We start from the raw sequence: 18,717 nt of genomic DNA on the forward strand, positions 1-18,717 counted from the left end.
TGACAGTATGCTATTCTGGATTCTATTCGTAACATTTACATGTGGTCATCAACATTTAACTTTTCCAGATATTCTATTAAGAAATATAATGGAAGAAAAGCTATGCAAAGGTGTATCTCCAAATCACACCTACGTTTGGAACTTTCAAAAACTGGCCTGTGGTGTTCAGCATCGGATTGTGATTTCCGTATTTAATTCAGCGTCATGGATGACGGAGAATCGGTGGTGCTTTGTGAGTTTTCATAACCACCATCTTTGCCTGCGTTATTTCTGCTGCCTTAAAGCTGGGCTCTCAAGCTTGCAATTCTCTCTTGTTCCGGAGTCTGTGATGCAGGTGGTGACGTGAGGAGGGGGTGACATGAATCTCCGCCTTGGCTCCACCGTGCCAGCATAGCCACCTGTCCTTCTGCCATCGGTCCCAGCACGCATTGGTGCCAGGGCTGAATACTGGAGACCACAACTCCTGGGTGAAGGAGATAATTTCTGCGAGAGCCCATAGAAAGTGCTCTGGGCAAATGGGAGTTGTTATTACAAAGACAGAGCTGCCCCTCTCCCACCCTGGTCCCCCATCTATGGCAGAAGATACAGAATTCTCTCTGCCTGTATTTTGACTTCCCTCTGTTCCCATCTCTCATCTAGATTTCACTGTAGTGAAAAGATAGAATCCTTGACCAGCATGGGGTCACCTTTTAGAGCAGGAGAGAGGGAAGTTCGTAGTTGACAACGGTGATGGGTTTTGTGAAGGAGAAGAAAGCAAGGAAGGGAATAGCATCCCCAGGGAGAAAGAAGCGCTGCTTTTCCACTGGGTGGTCCATGGGGACGACTGTTTGGACAGAGATCTTAACAATGGTGTGCGCCTTGCAAAGGGCTGGGGGGAAGAGGGTCTAGGCAGAAAGCGTGAATCGTAATGAGCTTGAGAAGGAAATTGCCCGGGTGTTTCTGAGGGAGAAGGCCAGTGCGCATGGGTTGTAGGGAGTGAGGTAGGGAGTGGGTGGGTGGGGTCGCACAGGCAAGCAGGGCTGGAGGCACCTGCAGGAATGCAGGTTTTATCTAAGAGAATGAGAAGCCATTGGGAAATACTCAACAGGGGAATGGTATGATGTGACGTATGTGTTAAAAAGGTAATGCTGGACATTACAAGGAGAATAGACGTCCAGGGATTATGATTGGGAGCAAGGAGAGACACTCCTTCGCTACTGCAGAAGCCTCATCAAGACTGTGGAGGCTTGGGAAGGTCCATTCTGAGTGGAGTGGGAAGCAACTGACTCCAGAATAGATGCTGCGGATGGAACCAACAAACTCGCTGATGGTCAGGACAGGAGAAGAGAAGAGTGAAGCCTGACATTTAGGGTTATGGCCTAACAGGTGTCATTGACCAAGATGGAAATGACCAAACAAGAGATAGACATAAAAAGTTGTGTGTCAGAGGTCACGTCTGAATGGCCTATTTAGAGACCCAAACAACTGTGATGCATAGGCAGGTGTTTTTGCAAACTAGAAAGATGGCTAAGGCTGAGCATACACGTCATGACCTCTGTCATCTGGACATAAAATGGCTTAGAACTGTGAACCAGAACAGGGTTGCACTACAGAACAGGCACCTTTTTGCACCAGGTGAGTCTGTTGTGATGGCAGTCCTGTGCATTGTGGGATGCTTATAACAGCATCCCTGACCCTGATGCCCTAGGTGCCCATAGCCTTCCCTCAAGCTTTGACAAAAATGTCTCCAGACATTTCCAAGCGACCCCTGTGGGGAGAGTTGTTGCAAGAGTGCAGCTGGAGAAGAGAGATGGCCTGAGCCTAGAGCCCTGTGGCCTGCGGGTGAGGGGAGGGGTGACCAGTGAGCTGGGAGGGAACTGGGAACCAGCATCATACAGCTAGATTGGCTTCAGCCCTTGAGAATTTGAGTAAGACGAAGGCAAACCACCGACCATTGGGTTGGGCAAGATGGAGGCTCTTGGGGGCTTAACAGGATGTATCTTAATGTGGTGGAGGGGATAAAAGAGTCATTGCCTGGGTGATGAGGAAGTGGGGTGGGTATGGAGAGAGGATACAGGAAGGATGGGCAACCTTTTGGAGGTTTGTTGAAGAGAAAAAAACAGAGAAATGGTGTGATGAATGTAAGAGTATGGGGGTAAGAAGGAATTTTTTAAACATGATAAATGCACTGAGAATAGACTCATTACAGAAATGAAGTCCGGGGGTAGGTGTGAAAGGATGGGTTCCAGGACTCGAGGGGCGGATTTTAGGTAATTGCACAGAGGGTACTGTGTCTGTAGTAAGAGAAGGGAACCCTGGACATATGGGCATGGTTGTAATTAAGTTGGTATATATTTTACGGGGAAGGTGTGTTAGTTCTCCTTTGATGTTACTGTTTTCTTAGGAAAATAGGACGCTAATTTATTATCAAAGAATGAGGAACAAAACAGTTGGTGAGGAGAAAGCAAATATGAATCTCCTAGGAATATTCAGACAACGTGTCCCCTGTATGGTATGGGCTTTGGATCACAGGTTTGTTCTATGGTTGGGCTTCTTCCTGCACCCAGGCTGGCCTTCTTGTTTGGACTCTGATATCCACCTAGACCTGCCCACCTTTCGGGCAATCTCCCTAGAACAAGGGCTGCACCTCTGACTTCCACAGGGAGGTTTAGACCTCACTTGGGATCCTCCACCACCAAGCCTTGAGTCTGCTCCATTGTACTGGTTCCCTTCCCCCAGTCCTATTAGGACTCAAAGGAAGTTTTGAATGAAAACTGGAAAGATTCAGATTTGTAAAGGCATTTTAGTAGAGCTCTAGTGGGTATTTTAATGCTCCTCACAGGGAACAAAATTCTGTAGATGCAGCAAATATAAAGGATCATTGTTTTTATATGGATTATTGAAGGATTTAATCAGATGAGGCGAGTCCAAAGCAAGCACATCAAATACCGTAAAGTTGCAGTGCCGCTTAATAACAGCAGAGCCCTAACGAGTAGGTCATTCTGTTCTTGGAATGTGGTGCCCTATGTAAAAATAATTAAAAGAGAAATTGGAACGCAAATGGGGGGAAAGTACAGCAACATTGCCAGTTGCAAGTTTCACGTTATTATGAGGTTGTACAGTTTATACTTGTGTATACGTGTGTGTGCACACTCTGGACAGTGGAGGGTGGGTACGTGGTGTTTGTGGAGGGATCTCTGAAGCAGTAAGACTCAACTTTGATATTTTTAAACCATCAAGCTCTAATTTGTGTTTCAGATTTCTTTTTGTCTGTCTCATTTACCCCAACTCTACGTTAATGATAGCTTCCAAGCCTTTGTAAGTATTTCCCTTATAAATCCTCCCTTGAGTTTTGTTGCTTTGAATTTTCTTCCCCTTTTGTCCTGATGACGGTGCTGTGAATCCAATGGTGTTGATTCTCTATTGCCCCGAACTCCATCAAGCTTTGGTCCAAGTTCTTCTGCTACAGGTTCCTTGATAATGTGAAAGTCCTTCGGTTTTCAGCTGTCACTCATATTCTCTCCTCTTGGGAACGAAATACCTCTTTGCTGCTCCCACTGTTGAGTCTCCACATGGTCTCCAGGGTCCTCTTCCTTTAATGCAGGTGGTCAGGACACTGACTCTGTACACTTTTTATGGGAGCCAATCTCTCCTACCCCATTAAATGTTGGGGTCTCCAGAATTCCATCCATGACCATTTTTCTTAATTTCTCTGTGATGTAATTACTGACACAGTCATGCAGATGGCTGTATTTCTGGCCCAGATCTCTCATACATATATCTAAGACATGTATTCTATTTTATCTATGGACTGTGTCCACCTTGAGGTACCACAAGCATCAAAACTCAATATACCTAAAACTAAAACCCTTCTCTTTCTGAATTTAGCACTTGGTTAATGGCATCAGTATCTACCTACTCAAGGAAAGTGGACTTACTAAAACTGACTCCAGAAGAGACAGAAAACCAACTAATAGCAATGGATGCTATTAATAAATTACCCTTAAAAATACACCATGCCTAGACGGCTTTAGAAATGAATTGATTCAACTTTCCATGGAATTATTATTTCCCTTAAGCTCTATTAAAAGGAAGAAGCCTCCACGGTCCTTTTTAAAAAAATGATCAGAGCATACCACTGGCACCAAAACTTGACAGAATAGCTTTATACAAATAATTATTCTATTATACAATTTTAGTAATTGTTAAAGAGATTTGGGAGTCTTAAAAGAAAAGTACACCACAACTAAGTGGCATTTATGTCCTGGATATATAGGTGAGCCCATACAAAATTTATAAAAGGGTCAAACCAATATATAGTGGTAAAAATTAAAGGTGGCAAATTAGATAAAGTCATATAGGAGATATCAAAAGAGGCATTCTGAAATATTGAAATTCATTTCTGATGTTACAAACTTTTGGTAAGGTAAGAATTTGATAGCTACTCTTCTATGGTTAGCATAATGCTCAATGATAAAACACTAAAAATATTTCCAGTGAAATCTGGAACAAGACAAGAATGTTGGCCAGTGCTACAACCACTTACACTGTTACTGAAACTGTAGGCAATGATGTTAAACAAGAGAAATAAATTAAAAGTACAAAAATATTGGAAGGAAGAATTACGCTACCTTTTGTAGATTTTATGACTAATAACTAGAAAATACAAAGTGAATCACCCAAAAAACTATTATAAATAAGAGAATTTAATAAGATTGTAAGTATATATACCACAGTTGCAGTATGTATAAATAATAATCAGTGGGAAAATATAGTAGCAAAAAATGGAAGGAAGCAAGTCATTTACTATAGAAAAATAAAGAAGACAAAATGATAAAATACCTATGAATGAACTCAAATGGAGTTGTATAAAGTTATATAAAGAAAACTTTACAACTCTACGGAAGGACTTAAAAGAAGGCTTAAAGATACAATACTCTATAGCAAGTCCACTTGAAGTGTCCTAAAAATTCAAAGTGTCTTTTTCTGGGCGATCAGAAAATCTAGTTTCCTTAGCAAAAGAAGAAAATAAGGAAACATAAACATGTGAGAATAGCTTGGCAGATTCTGGAAAGAAGATAAATGAATAGGGACTAGCCCCATAAAATATTAAAACTGTGCTGTTGAATTTGGTAACCACAAGCCACATGTGGCTCTTTGAAGTATAAATTAATAAAAAATAAATAAAATAAAAAATTCTGCTCCTTGGTCAAACTAACAACATTTCAAGGACTCAGTGTAACTAGTGGCTTACTGTACTGGATAGAGAAACAGAGAACGTTTCTTTCATTGCAGAAAGTTCTATTGGTCACTGTTCTATAAACACATTATTTAACTTTAACAATGGAAACAGTTTGATACTGGAGAGGACACAGTAAAGAAGAGAATTGGGTCCAGAATTCAATCCAAATAATGTGGGAATTTATAGATTGTGAGAAAGGCTGCTTTTCAAAGGTGAAAAAAGGAAAGGTTTTTTAATTTTTTTATATGATTTTGGGACAACCGACTACCCATTTGGAAAGATATACAGCTGGATCTTTATCTCTTTATATATACCTATATAAATTCCAGATAGAACAGAGATTTAAAATGTACAAACAGAACAAGCAAAACCCTTTACTGTTTTAGAACAAAACATTAGTGCATTTATTTGTACACTTCAAGTGGGGATATTTGCAATGCATATAACTGACAAAGGGCTAATTTCTTTAATTAAGAAAAAGCTCCTACAAGGCAATAAGAAAAAGACAACATGACAATAGAAAAAATAAATGTAAAGGGACTCTGTAAGAAAAATTAATACCTATGTCCAGTAATCATAGAAAAAGATACTCTACCTTGAAATATACTCTACTTGAAAAAATACTCTACCTTTCTACTCACCGAGAAAGAAACACCCCTGAATATTTTAATGTACCTTCTCTGAAACAAGGACATTCTCCTACAGAGCCACAATACAAGAACTGCAATCAGGAGACTACTCCATTCATAGTCTGCCAGCTGTCCCATTGTCATACATTATATCAAAAGTCTCCAATCCAGAATCACTTGTCCTATTTAGTTGTGATGTCTCTTCATTCTCCTATCTGGAACAGATCTTCAGATTTTTTTCCCCTTGACTTTCATGCCCTTGATATTTTAAAGATTATAGACCAGTTATTTTGTAGATTGTTCCTCAGGTTGAGTTTGTCAGATATTTCCTAATGAGTAGATTCCAGTTCTGTATTTCGGCAGGGATATCACACTGTATTCTACCAGGTGGCACATGATTTTGATTTCTCCCTTTATTGGTCATGTAAACTTTGTTGCTTTGATTTAGTTTATGCCTGCCAAACATCCCCATGGTAAAGTTGCTCTTCTTCCCTTGTAATTAATGAGTATCTTGTGAGAAGATGCTGTGAAACTGTAAATACCCAGCAACCTGTCAAATTTTTATTCATCTATTTATTTATATTATTATGGATTCACCCAATTCCTAATCTAGTCAATGGTCTGTAACTCCATTTTTACTACCATTAATTGTTATGTTGCTCAAATTGTTCCTGGGATGGCAATTGGGGACCCCTTTAGGCTGGCATCTGTGTCCCTTGCACTTGTCCCATTTTTTGTTAAGCCCATCCTTATTTCCTTCTCTTCCTTCCTTCCTTCTACAACTATTTCAGACTCATCTGTACTTTCTCTGGCTTATTCCTGGAATCCACCATTTCTCCAAAGAGGATTGGTTCCTTGTTGGAAAGAATGGTATTTAGAAACCAAAATCTAGGTACTAGTTGTGCTCATTGCTTTTGGGGTGCCACTATTCCCAGCTCTCAGTGCACAGAACTATACCTATACAAAGATAGCTACAACCATATTTATTTCTGTATCTATCTTTATATACATTGAAATTCACAAATTTACCCCAATATCTCTAATTCTATTTCTACACCAGAGGGTATATTCTTATCTTCTATATTTCCAGATTTATAGCTCCCTTGGCTCCCATTATCCTTTTTATATTTAGATTTTTGATCTATCTCTGAATGTAACCAATCTCCCATAGCCGCCTCTGCCCTACACCCCTCTCCCGCCTTAATGCAAGTGTCCTTCTCTTCACTCTGTGCTCCAGTCCCCTTTGTGGGGCCATTGGGTCTGCTTCCCACCAGGTGGCTGTCGTCTTCACTATTCAGGCTCTGACACCCCTCTCTGGACCCATGGCTCCCCCACTGCAGATGAATACTGACTGTCCTGGGCACCACCTAGTGATTTGGACAAACAGTTGGAAGAGGAAGAACTCCCTATTTTGCATCCCCTGTTTGTTTATGTCTCTAGTTTCCAACCAAGCTTGAAAGGATTGTAAAATCAAAAGGCTCAAACATTTCCACTGCTTACACATAGAAGCTCATTCTAAGGGAAAGAAACCAGGAAGCCACCTTTTACTATAGTAATCTAAATTATGCAAAATGTTTTCTTGAGTCATTTTATTATGTACAATTGATATTGATATAAATACTTAGAATCACAGTATTTGTTCTTGTCCAAAGAGTAATTTCTTTTTCAAAGTTCCATTATATAGACCTATGCCTAGATTCGTTATAAAAATACTCAATTAAACATGGTAAAGTTCTAAATTCTCATGAAAAAAGCTACCTGTGAATGCAGCTTTACATTTTTCTGGTACTGGTGGATAGGATAAGAAAGAACATTTTGTTCACTGTGGTAAGTTTTAAAAACAATTATTTAGATTGATCTTAAGTGTCTGGTTCTTTAATCTGTAAAATAGCAACTTTACTATATGGAAAATATTACTGGAACCCAGCATTAATATTTTCATTAAGCTGAAGAAGAGGTAGTACACAGGATTATGAAATGTCCCTGTGTGATGTGAGTTATTTGCATAATTTGCACATAAGCATTAAAGAATCACCACCTTGCCTGGGGAAGAATTTCTAACTGTGTCAAAAAAAAAAAAAGGTCAGTTTTAAGTGTTGCTGTCATAATGACAGTGTTAAGAGCCAAAGGGATTTTTTTTTAAAGGAAAGTTTCTGCGATTAAAACCTATCATACAAGCCTAAGAGAAAAAATTTAGTATCATCAAATAAGGTTCCAACAAAGTAATAAAGACTTTTATTAAGTTGATATTACTTGAAGGGAGACATTTTTGCATTTTAAGAACTTTAGGTCTGTTTACATTCTGATTAAAAGGGCATGAGACTGCCCAAGATGAGGAGAGTTGACCAGGTCAGCACTTGGATTCTCGAAATAAAATGCCTTCTGTTTCTCCCTAAACTTGGCTATTCAGTGACTTACAAGCTTGCAGTTTCTTATTTAATATGTCCCATATTTGGAATTATTCTAAGGGGGAAATTACTTTAAAAATTCAGTGTTGTGCCACTCAGTACAAACTGGTATACTATGAACTGATATTATTTCATTTCAGCATAAGTAAGGAAGCAGGTACATGAATTTAATTAAGTCTACTCCTAGTTTTAATCCAGAAATTTAATGGCTGCTTTAATATGCATTAATTCAATCTCCTCTATATACCTCTGCAGTAGACATTTATCTATGTGTTGTGGAAGAGAGAACTAAGGCTCAAAGTTTATTGTTAACTCCCTGCAGAACTGGATGCACCTGAAGGGGTCCAGACCTTCTAAGGCCATGTCTATATTACCATCTACTCTGATGGTCTCTGCTTTATTCCTGATAGGTATTTTTAAAAAAGATTTATTTATTTATTTGAGAGAGAGGGAGAGAGAGAGAGCAGAGGGAGAGGGAGACAAGTAGACTCCCCACTGAGCGGAAAGCCTGACTTGGGGCTTGATCCCAGGATCCTGAGATCACGACTTGAGTCAAAATCAAGAGTTAGATGCTAACAAACTGAGCCACCCAGGTGCCTTGATGGGGATCTTTTCTGATAAGGACTCTTCAGTGGAGATACACACACACACACACACACACACACACACACACACACACACATATTGCCCTCACATTCAACAGTTATTAGAAATCACCAAGTCCTTGGCACTGTATTCCACTTAAGAGGGATATTATGCATTACAGAAGGGATGTAAATGTGGTATAAAAATATCTAAACTTCCTGGATAGTTTTTCTGTGAATACTTGAGAAGGAATATATATGGGTCACAGATAAAGTCCATTAAAGAGTAGCAAATTAATACATTGTGCTGGCTTGCCTTTTATATTCTCAATTTAATTGTCTATTTACTCATCTGATTGCTTCGGTATGTTTCATAGTATTCAAAAATACATGGAAGAATACGTTATGGCTTTCCTGGGCATCACAGGCATCTTTCGCAGTAATAATGGTCCTTGTGGAGATGTTTACCAAGTTAAATTAACAAAGCATTTGGTTGTGAACTGAGGTCCCTCCACGGGCACAGTTTGATGTTCTTACAGATTTTTAGGTGGCTTGGCTCAAGGGCTGCATACATTGATTGTGACATGGAGTGTTGATTTGATAGACTATCTTAGTTGCAAGGCTTTTGTAGTGCTGAGTCACACTTTTTTTCGAGAAAAAGGATATATGTGTTATAGACATATGGTATGACCTCAAACAATATATAGTTGCTAATACACAATATCACATTTCCTTCATGTCACATGCTTCATATCAAATTGTGGTTTAACTGTGTTGGGGCCTTGTTTAAGTGTTAACTAGGTTGATGTATGTTTATTTCATGCATTATGAAAAAAATCAATATGAAGGAGATTAAAAATCTCAGTAAAGTCATAATATTCCTCTAGAATAAACATTATGTAGAAGTTGTCTCATTTTGTGCTACCCTCATCTGTGAAATTAGATAATCCCTGTACCATAACCTGTCAATATATATTTTTTTAAGATTTTATTTATTTATTTGACAGACAGAGATCACAAGTAGGCAGAGAGGCAGGCAGAGAGAGAGAGAGGAGGAAGCAGACTCTCACCGAGCAGAGAGCCCGATGCGGGGCTCGATGCGGGACTCGATCCCAGGACCCTGAGATCATAACCTGCGCTGAAAGCAGAGGCTTAGCCCTCTGAGCCACCCAGGCAACCCCCATAACCTGTCAATATTAACAAGTTTTGTTGTTGGTACTATTCAATCTCTACTTGATACCCAACGATTCACTGTAGTTTTTGTGTTGTTGTTTCTCTTTATGATAGAGTTAGGAATTGATCAATGAAATATAAAATGCTAGGCCAACTTAGAACTACTCTTAATCTTACCCACCAAAATCTATCCTCTGGTTCCTTCTCAAAATCCCACTTCCCAGTGAGGTGGGTTGTCACATTAATACTCTGTAGGTCGACTCCAGCTACTCTCTGTTAAGGCTACTGAGAAATTTGGATGATAAGATGCTCTATTTCAGGGCCACTCACCACATTTGCTGATAAATGCTAACAATAGTTCACTGTGTATTTCCTTTACTAAATTCACCCAACTCCTTGTCAACAGGGAAAGGTGTCAGAAAAATGTACCTAATATTGCTCACGACCTTATTTAGTAAACGCATTCGAGCGCTTGGCTATAGATTACCTTGACTGGTGCTTCTATTTGTAGCTACTCAGACACAGCTTGTCTCTTCACCCCTATTAGACCTTTTAAAGAAAGCCTAACACAAAAGGGGACAATTGAAATAAATTAGGAAAAAAATATCCTCTCATATTCTCTGATGCCTTTTTCTGCTTCGTAATCTCACACTCGACATTAGACAAATATTTTTAGTAGAAAAGTGCTTTCATTTCTTTTTCTCTTACTAGCATTGTAGTATCAATTCTAAGAGATGTTAATTCGCACAGTGTGAGGTGGATATTTATATTAATGAAATACGTGTCTAGAACTGTTCCTTTCTCCAAATTAGTTCATATTTTATTCCACACAAAGAAGAGATATATATTCTTTTGGATTGTAAGTAATATTTTAGCATTCGTTTTGGGAGCCACTGCACTAAAATGCTAGGAGGCCATGCCAAAAAGATGAAATCCTAAGGTATGATCAGCCAAAGCAGCTCAAAGCCAAGAGTGTGCCAAAAACAGTAAGTAAAATGCATATTTATTTTATTTTTGTACTTTCCTTGATAGAACTTGATTAATATAGAGAAGATTCTAACTTAAATATAACCATCTAACAATTTTTAAAAAACCAGCATTTAGCTTCAAAGTTGATCTCTGCTCTTTTCATTTATCTAATTTGTATTTTTTTTAAAAACCACAACTCTCACGTTATCTTTATCCCTGACGAAATGGAGCACATTATGTCTTGGGAACAGGGGAAAAAAAAAAAAGAAACATCTCAGAAAGAGTCTCTGAGTAGGAAGTTATTTCAAGTCTTTACAGTGTATTTGCTTTATTTAGCCAATAAAACAAAGTGTGCGATGTCAGCTAGCTTACTAGCAGGGCAACCCCACTTTAACTACAGTGGAATTCAAGTTGGCTATTAAGTTATGCTCGTGCAGACAGTGGCAATATGTTGGACAACTGTGACGAGAAAAAGCAGCAGCACCGACGGTCCGTGGCCCCGAAGAGGCCACCTCCATATGCTCCCCATCGCCTAACAGCTTTGCCGGCCCGTCCCAACTCCTCCTCGGCGACGTCCAGATGGTAGCCACAGATTGAGAGCCTGCCTCTTCTAAGACAGTCAAGTCTCACGTGGTATTCTAATGCACTCCATTCTGGTGAATGGTGATTCATAATTTCATTGCAAAAACAAGATTACGAATACTAGGTTCTTTCACTTTCTTCGAAGGGACTGTTATGGATCCTGACAGTCTGATCTTTTAATTGTCATAGAAAGAAATGAGCCGCACGCATGTCCATCTCATGGGGCGGGGGGGGGGGATTGAAATTAGTGCAAGTGTCTGGTATGAACTGGAGTGAAAATGTGAACAAAGGATTTTTCTGAGAATGACAGTTAATTTGGGTATTTCTTGAGGTTTATTTCTGTTGGAAAATGTAGGCCTTACACATTCATTTCTTTGTTCACTGAACATATATTGTGTTTAGACTCTTGAAACCCTGGCCTCACCCGTCCCATGTGGTAAAGACCTACCGGAGGCAGTGGTCATTAATGTTATGTCAGCAGAGAGACGAAGCACAGCCTGAGCTATAAAGAACAGGGTAAAAGCATAGAAGAATTTCTTAGAAGGAGGGCCTGATCTCCTAGTAGGAGATAAACACAGCTTGGACAATAGATCACAGAGGAATGTGTGCTTATGCTACTGTTTTTTTTTTTTTTTTTTCATTTAAGAAATTTCTCACTTTCTACGAAGCTTTTTAAAAAACCAGAAAGGAGATTGATAGAGATTTCCAATTTGTGAAAGAAAAAATGTAAAATCCTAGGGAAATATTCAACATAAACCCAATTGACATGATAGTACACTCAAATGCATAATAACATCTTTTTCCAAAAAAGGAGTATGGCACTTCTCAAACTGAAAATAATAAAAACAGATATTGGCACCTTCTCTCCATATAATTTCCTGAGTTAGGAATTTATTCATTTCTTTCTTCCTACAGCAATTCCCCCAGATCTTCCAGATCTGGACTTGATGTTACTTGTGACTTTGCTTCTTTTGGGAAGCCTAGAGGCCAGCAGAAACATCACTTTTCCCTTAGTTCATCCCCAGTTAGGGGATTTCTCCTTAGACCATCCCCAATTAGGGGACCCCAGTTAGGGGACTTAGCCAAAAAACACTGTTTTCTTGAACATTCCTCCATCCGTCTTCCCCTGCTCCCCCCACTGGGCCGGGCTTGCTTAGCCCCTGACATCCTGCTCCAGCTTCCGGCTACAGGATTCTCCTGTGATCTGGTGGAGTATCTCCCAGCTTCTGGATCTTTCGTGCATCACAGCCCCAGATTCCCAGTGACCCACACGGGATTGCTGGGGGTAAGGGAGGAGATAAGAAGTGCGGGATAAAGGGTGTGTTTCATCCCGTCCATGTTTCTGGCTCTGCTGAGCGCATAAAATCATGTCCATGCAGGAAAACACGAATCCACAGAACAAAGGTGGGAACTTCCATGGGAAAAATCATCCTAGAGCAAACTGAATACCGTGGATAAGACGAAGGTAGCGTGGAGTTTCAATGAAGGAACCTGGAACCTCAGTGTTCTCTCACTTATCTGTAACCAGGTGCAAATATTTCTAGAAAAGAAATAGATCGAGGCCAACCTACTGCTAACAGGCCTTCCCCACACCTTTCCCCAGACACACGCTCGCGCGGTTCTTGTCTGCGCTCCAGGGCCTGGCAGGCTTACGGCGACGACCAAGAGACCGCCCGTTAGGGATGAGAAAGTCCCGCGCCTGCCACAGAAGGAAACCGGGCATCACTCCATAATTTCACTTTCTTGAAACTTCGCCATGATTTTCTTAAAGGCCACCGTTTGTCGTGAAAGGGACGCCTGCTTCTGCCTGCGAGCCGTCGGTTTTCTCCCCACAGGGGACTCCTGCACACACGGTCCCCCTGCACTCGGGAACGGGGTACGCAGGCTGCAAACACCTGCTGCCTGACGCGATCCAGGAAGGCCGGCCTGAGCTGCGCCCCGAGTCGCCGCGGCCGCTGCAGGAGCCGGGACGGGCTCCCGCGCGCAGCGCCTGACCGACAGGTAAGTTCCCCTCGTTTTATTTTCAAAGTCGTGAGACTCATGAAGCGACACGGCCACAACCGCCCTGGCATATCGCTCACGGCCTTTTCTGATGAGCGGGCGACACCGTGGACATTCCCACGCCCAGAGCGCGCTGCGGTTGTCCCGGGGACTCGGAAGGGACGGAGCGATCTTCCCTCCGGGGGCGGAGGGCGCGGGAGGGCGGCGGGCGCGCCCCGGGGCGGCCGCAGGGGCCGCGGAGCCGAGCAGGAAAGGCCTCGGCCGCAGACTGGGGCCAGCCAAGTTCCTTACGAAAGGAAATCTTCAGAAATGGTACATTTGACCCACGGAGAGGGGGAGACGGTGCTGCCTTCATCTCAAACTGTTCAAGCACATCAGTTTGAGCGAGTGACAGTGGTGGGGCCGGGACACCCAGCGAGCGGGAGGGCAGGGGTCAGCTCCGCGGCCATCCGCGGTCCCGAGCAGCCTCCCAACACCCCGGGCTCCGCAGACCCTCACTTTTGCCCGTCAAACAGGACATGCCCACCGCCCTTGCCCATCAAACAGGAGATGAAACGGTGCCCCACGCTGAACTCTCAGGCTGTTCGGGGCCTGGCCTCCTGGTACTCCTTCGGGATCTTTCTTTAGAAGCCTATGCGGAAGTGCCTCCTGAGGCCCCAATAATCTGGCTTTTTCTCAATTATTCATGAGACTTAGGGAAAATTGCATATTTTTCATTTCCTTTTTTTTTTTTTTTTCCTTTTGGTATAAATTACTGAAATCCCAAGCAAGGAACCAATCCAGGGTCTGTTTTCTAGAAGCCTCTCTAGGCTAGCTTGGTTTACTCGCCCTTCTTTCAACGTGAAAACCGTCATTACCACTACAGCTCTTTGAACTCTGAGGATGGAGGATCCTGAGGACTTGACAGTTGGTGGCAATTTATGTAACTTGTTCTATTACTGCTGGCAGAATGTAGGCAAACATCGGAGTGAAAATCTGAATCTATAATACACACGCACGCACACCCGTATTTATATAACGTCTTAGCTGCGGCAGAAGACAGACATGGCGGTGCTGGGACCAGAGAGGGACCACAGTCGTTTGCTGGATGCCCCCCCCCCCTCCCCGCCGGCCAACTTCGATTTTACTCCATAGTTACGGACCAGTTCCTAACTCTCCACTGGCAACTACGGGGAGCCCTGGCCTGCCTCCCTCCTCTCTCTGTGCCCTCTCCCCTGCTGCCTTCGGGTGGGGCAGTGGGGACCGTTCAGTCACCTGCTCCCTCGCACACACCGGTCTTCTGAGCCACGGGACCTATAGATCCGTCCTTCTAGCTGTCCCCTCCTCCCCGCCCCATGGGCTGCTGAAGTCCCCATGTGCACTCTCACCCTTGTCCCCTCTGTGGGCTACTCTAACTCTTGCCCGGCTCCAACTCTGTGATGGCGCTGCTCTGACTTCACAGCCTGGCCTCTGCTCTGACTTCACAGCCTGGCCTCTGAGATCGCTGTGTAGGCCCCTCTGCCTGCCCTGCTAAACCAGTGCTCCTTGATTATCAAGGAGCAGAAACAGCAACTAACACCTGTGACAGCCTCAGGTATACAGGGCCCTCGCATACGTTTGATGCTTATAGAGACCTCTAAGGTCAGTTCACGCGGTTTTCCCCATGTGGAAACAGGACAGTGAGTGTTGCTGGTCCCAAGCGACAGGTGATACGGTGGGACAGAGGGTCTGTGAGTCTGCTGCTCAAGCTCGGGCACTCATGGGGCGTGTGGTCCTCCCTTGAGCGTGGGGTCTTGGCTTGTTCCCCTCTTTCCCCCGAGCACCCCTGGCTGTTAGTATTTGCTGAGCAGAGCTGGGCAGGAGGCAGACGCGAAAGGTGCTAGTGAGCTGGGTGACTTAATGCCAGCCCACACCCGAAGGTCATGAAGAGACTGTCTTTCCACAGCTGATCTCCTATGGGGCTCCTGACGAGCGGCATCACCACACAATTCCTTGGGCCGCAGGAAGCACCCATATCCCTCTACGGCTCCATTTCCAGAGAGACCGGGACGTAGATGTGTGCTGGCAGATAGCAGGACTAAGAGAGACCCACTGGAGAAACTACTGACATTCAAGACTTCTTCATCCTTTAAAAAATTATATGTACTTATAAGAATTAATAAAACATATGCACCCCAATGAAGTGTAAAAAAGGGTTTATGATGAATCCTCCTTATAAATTAAAAGTTTTCAATAATTCTGTTAAAGTATGCATTTTTCTCATAATGCTGCTTTAAAAGTGTTTTCCCATATGTTTCTGTCACTTTAATTTTCCTTATCATTGTTTTATGGGTTAAGTAAGAAATAATTAATGTCTCATTTATGGAAACTCATATTCTGCAGACTGCATGAAAGCCTGGTCATGGGAGGATTAAAAACAGTAAGACAGAACTCAAAGGACATGAGACTGCTGACAGGCAGGGTTCCAGGCTCTGTGCGTCCAGCCCAGGCCCCGGCTTCGGGTTGCTGGCAATGGCCCAAGGCCCGGGTGTCAGGCCGTCCAGGAATGCAGGTAAAGCAGCCCATTCTCCGTCATCCCACGGCAAGGACATGCCACAGGCCCACCACCTGTCCCAGATCTAGCACTGAAAGCCCCATGTCCTGGCCACCTTCTCAGTCCGGAGCTAACCAGGGTGGTCGCCGCCCCCTCAAGGTGCGATCCAAAACAAGGATCGGCAAAGGACATTGAGGCTACCGAGGACTTTCAGTCCTGTTGGCTTCCCAGTTACTCCGGTCAGGTGTTCTTGCTTCGAGCAGTAAGAGGTTAACGTTTGACCTAACTTAGAAAAGGGACTCCCGGGGCAGTTCTATCAACACATCTGGAATGCCGCTCATGCAACTCAATCCCTCCTCCTCTCCTACTCACGGCCACGTGCTGTTCGGAAAGTATGCATGAACTCAGAAGTATGCAACGCATGCCCACATTCATACCCTTGGTGCTTAAAGTCCAAGGTTAATACTATTTGCCTCAGAGTGAGGTCATGCAAATGTTACAGATCATGGAATCAGACATGTAGACACTAGGGTAGGTGTGTATGTGTATGTGTGTGTGTGTGTGTGTGTGCACGCACGCGTGTGTGCACACCCTGGATGGGGGGCAGTCGGGAGGCTCTCGTCCCGACGTGATGCCCGGGTCCCAGTTTCTGACGGCTCCAAGAGAAAACCTCCCTTTCCAGGGGCTGCTCCAGGCTCTGTGAACTCGCAGGCCTAGGCCTTCCCTTTTCCAGACAAGAAGAAAGTTAGTCACATTTTTTTTTTCCATTTTATAAAATAAAACCTATGTGTGGACTCAGTAGAAGGTTCCTCTGGTTTTCAGTCGTTATCAAAGTGAATTTCTTCCCTTTCTGCCCTTCCAAGTATAACCTTTCTGACACCATTTTAAAATTTAAAAAAATTACACATTGTCATTTTCTTTTCTTTAATGGCCAAATGCTTTGTATCCTAATGCAAGATTCACAAAAATATATATATTATATGCCACTTAATAATGTTGAAAATGTATGAAACATTACTTATACAGTAACATATACTGCCTATATGTTTATCTCTAACTGTATATATATATATGTGTGTGTATGGATATGTACGTTTGTGTGTACATTTATGTATAAGTATGTTGTGTGTACACAACCTTAAGAACTACATAGCATAGTTGTTCCCTCTGGGGAGGGTTCTGGAAGGGTTCGAGCTCTGGAGGGGTTGGAGGAATTCGAGGGAGACACCTTCCCTCACGCACACTTGCTCAGTGACATTTCAACCAGGCCATGTTGTTTACCCGCCATGCACTGTCACTCCTCTTCTCCGAGAAGTGCTCAGGAGGCAGCCATTTGTTGGGTCAGGTTGAGGCCTTTGGGCTGCATGTCCTGGGTTTGAATCTTGCATGGGCCATTTCCACCTACGTGACCGCTACCTGGAGCCTTAATTGCTCTGAGCCTCAGTTTCCTAAAACTAAAAATTCTAAAAATCATCTTAATGGATAACTAACTCCACTCATTTGGTGAAGACATGTGCTACCCTGAAAGACCGCACTGAAATGGCTGTTTCAAAAATGAAAGAGTATTAGTGGATAAAAGGTTTACATTAATTCCAATTTCCCTGAAGATAGTGGCGCCCATTATTAGGAATTGGGAGAGTCACACAGATAAAGGTATATCTAGAAACCATTTCCTCTGTAATATTAAAAAGACTAGTACCCTTGTGCAGTGCCTTCTATGTTTCAAAATGCTTTATATGACATCACAACTTCACACTTTCTGCTTTGTGCATTTGACATGGACTGGAGAACTATTCTTTTTAATTTCCATTTGGATGTGGTTAATTCTATGTTCCTGTGGAAGATAAGATAGCTTTGGTCTGAAACGTTCCTTTGTCAAATCCCTTAAAATGGAAGGTAATGAGAGAAAATCGCCACCAGTTTCATAAGGACAGTGGGTACGTGGTACTTTATTTTGATGTATAACTCTAGACAAAAGCATTTACAGATGGTATTTTTTTTTCCTTTGCAGCTAGAGGTGATTTCAAAATAGATTTGTGCTCTGGAAACAGCTGAAAGCACTGAAAATGTCCATAGAGATGAGAATCGATTCGCAGTAACGGAAAGCCAGTGATGACTGTATTTGAAAGGAAAACTTTTACAGTGAAAAAAATTAAACAACCACTAATAAGATATGTACGCTCTTTCCTGGGGAAAAGGAAACTATCTTGAAAATGTTAGGCTCAAGTTTTTAAATAAAAAAATAAAAATATCCCCAGTAATACAACCATCAGTTCAACATATTTTCTATTTCAGTTTTCTTCCCCTGCCATCTTTTTCATTTATGCTTTGTGTCATTCCATCATTCTAGCGTTTCTAGCCACCTGTCTATCTGTCATCTATCTACCTGTTTGTCTCGCTATCTTCTGAACATCTATTCATCCCAGGTTTTTTGTTATATAGAGATAATATTTGTTTATATCTTATTTCTTGGCTTTTCTTCCTTCTTGAACTGTAGGAACTATCAATAAGAGGTGATCTTTATGCATGACCAAGTGCCAAGCATGATTGGTCTACTGTTTATAGACGCCATTGGCCTAATGCCACCCCAAGACCCGCTAAGACAGATTTCATTATTTCTATTTTGTTTCTGCAGAGG

At 42.4% G+C, this 18,717-nt stretch overlaps 1 protein-coding gene and 1 long non-coding RNA gene across 3 annotated transcripts in view; one reads left to right on the forward strand and one right to left on the reverse strand.

The window, feature by feature from the left end:
• Positions 1-18,717, reverse strand: part of PACRG (parkin coregulated) — a 504,089-nt gene that overhangs the window by 81,892 nt on the left and 403,480 nt on the right. The window lies entirely within an intron of this gene.
• LOC131833391 (uncharacterized) lies at positions 10,549-18,331 on the forward strand. Its single transcript, XR_009354442.1, has 3 exons — positions 10,549-11,001; positions 13,170-13,567; positions 15,492-18,331. It is a non-coding gene; the product is annotated as an uncharacterized LOC131833391 (long non-coding RNA).

The sequence above is a fragment of the Mustela lutreola genome, chromosome 6 (assembly GCF_030435805.1).
Source record: "Mustela lutreola isolate mMusLut2 chromosome 6, mMusLut2.pri, whole genome shotgun sequence".
Lineage (NCBI taxonomy): Eukaryota > Metazoa > Chordata > Mammalia > Carnivora > Mustelidae > Mustela > Mustela lutreola.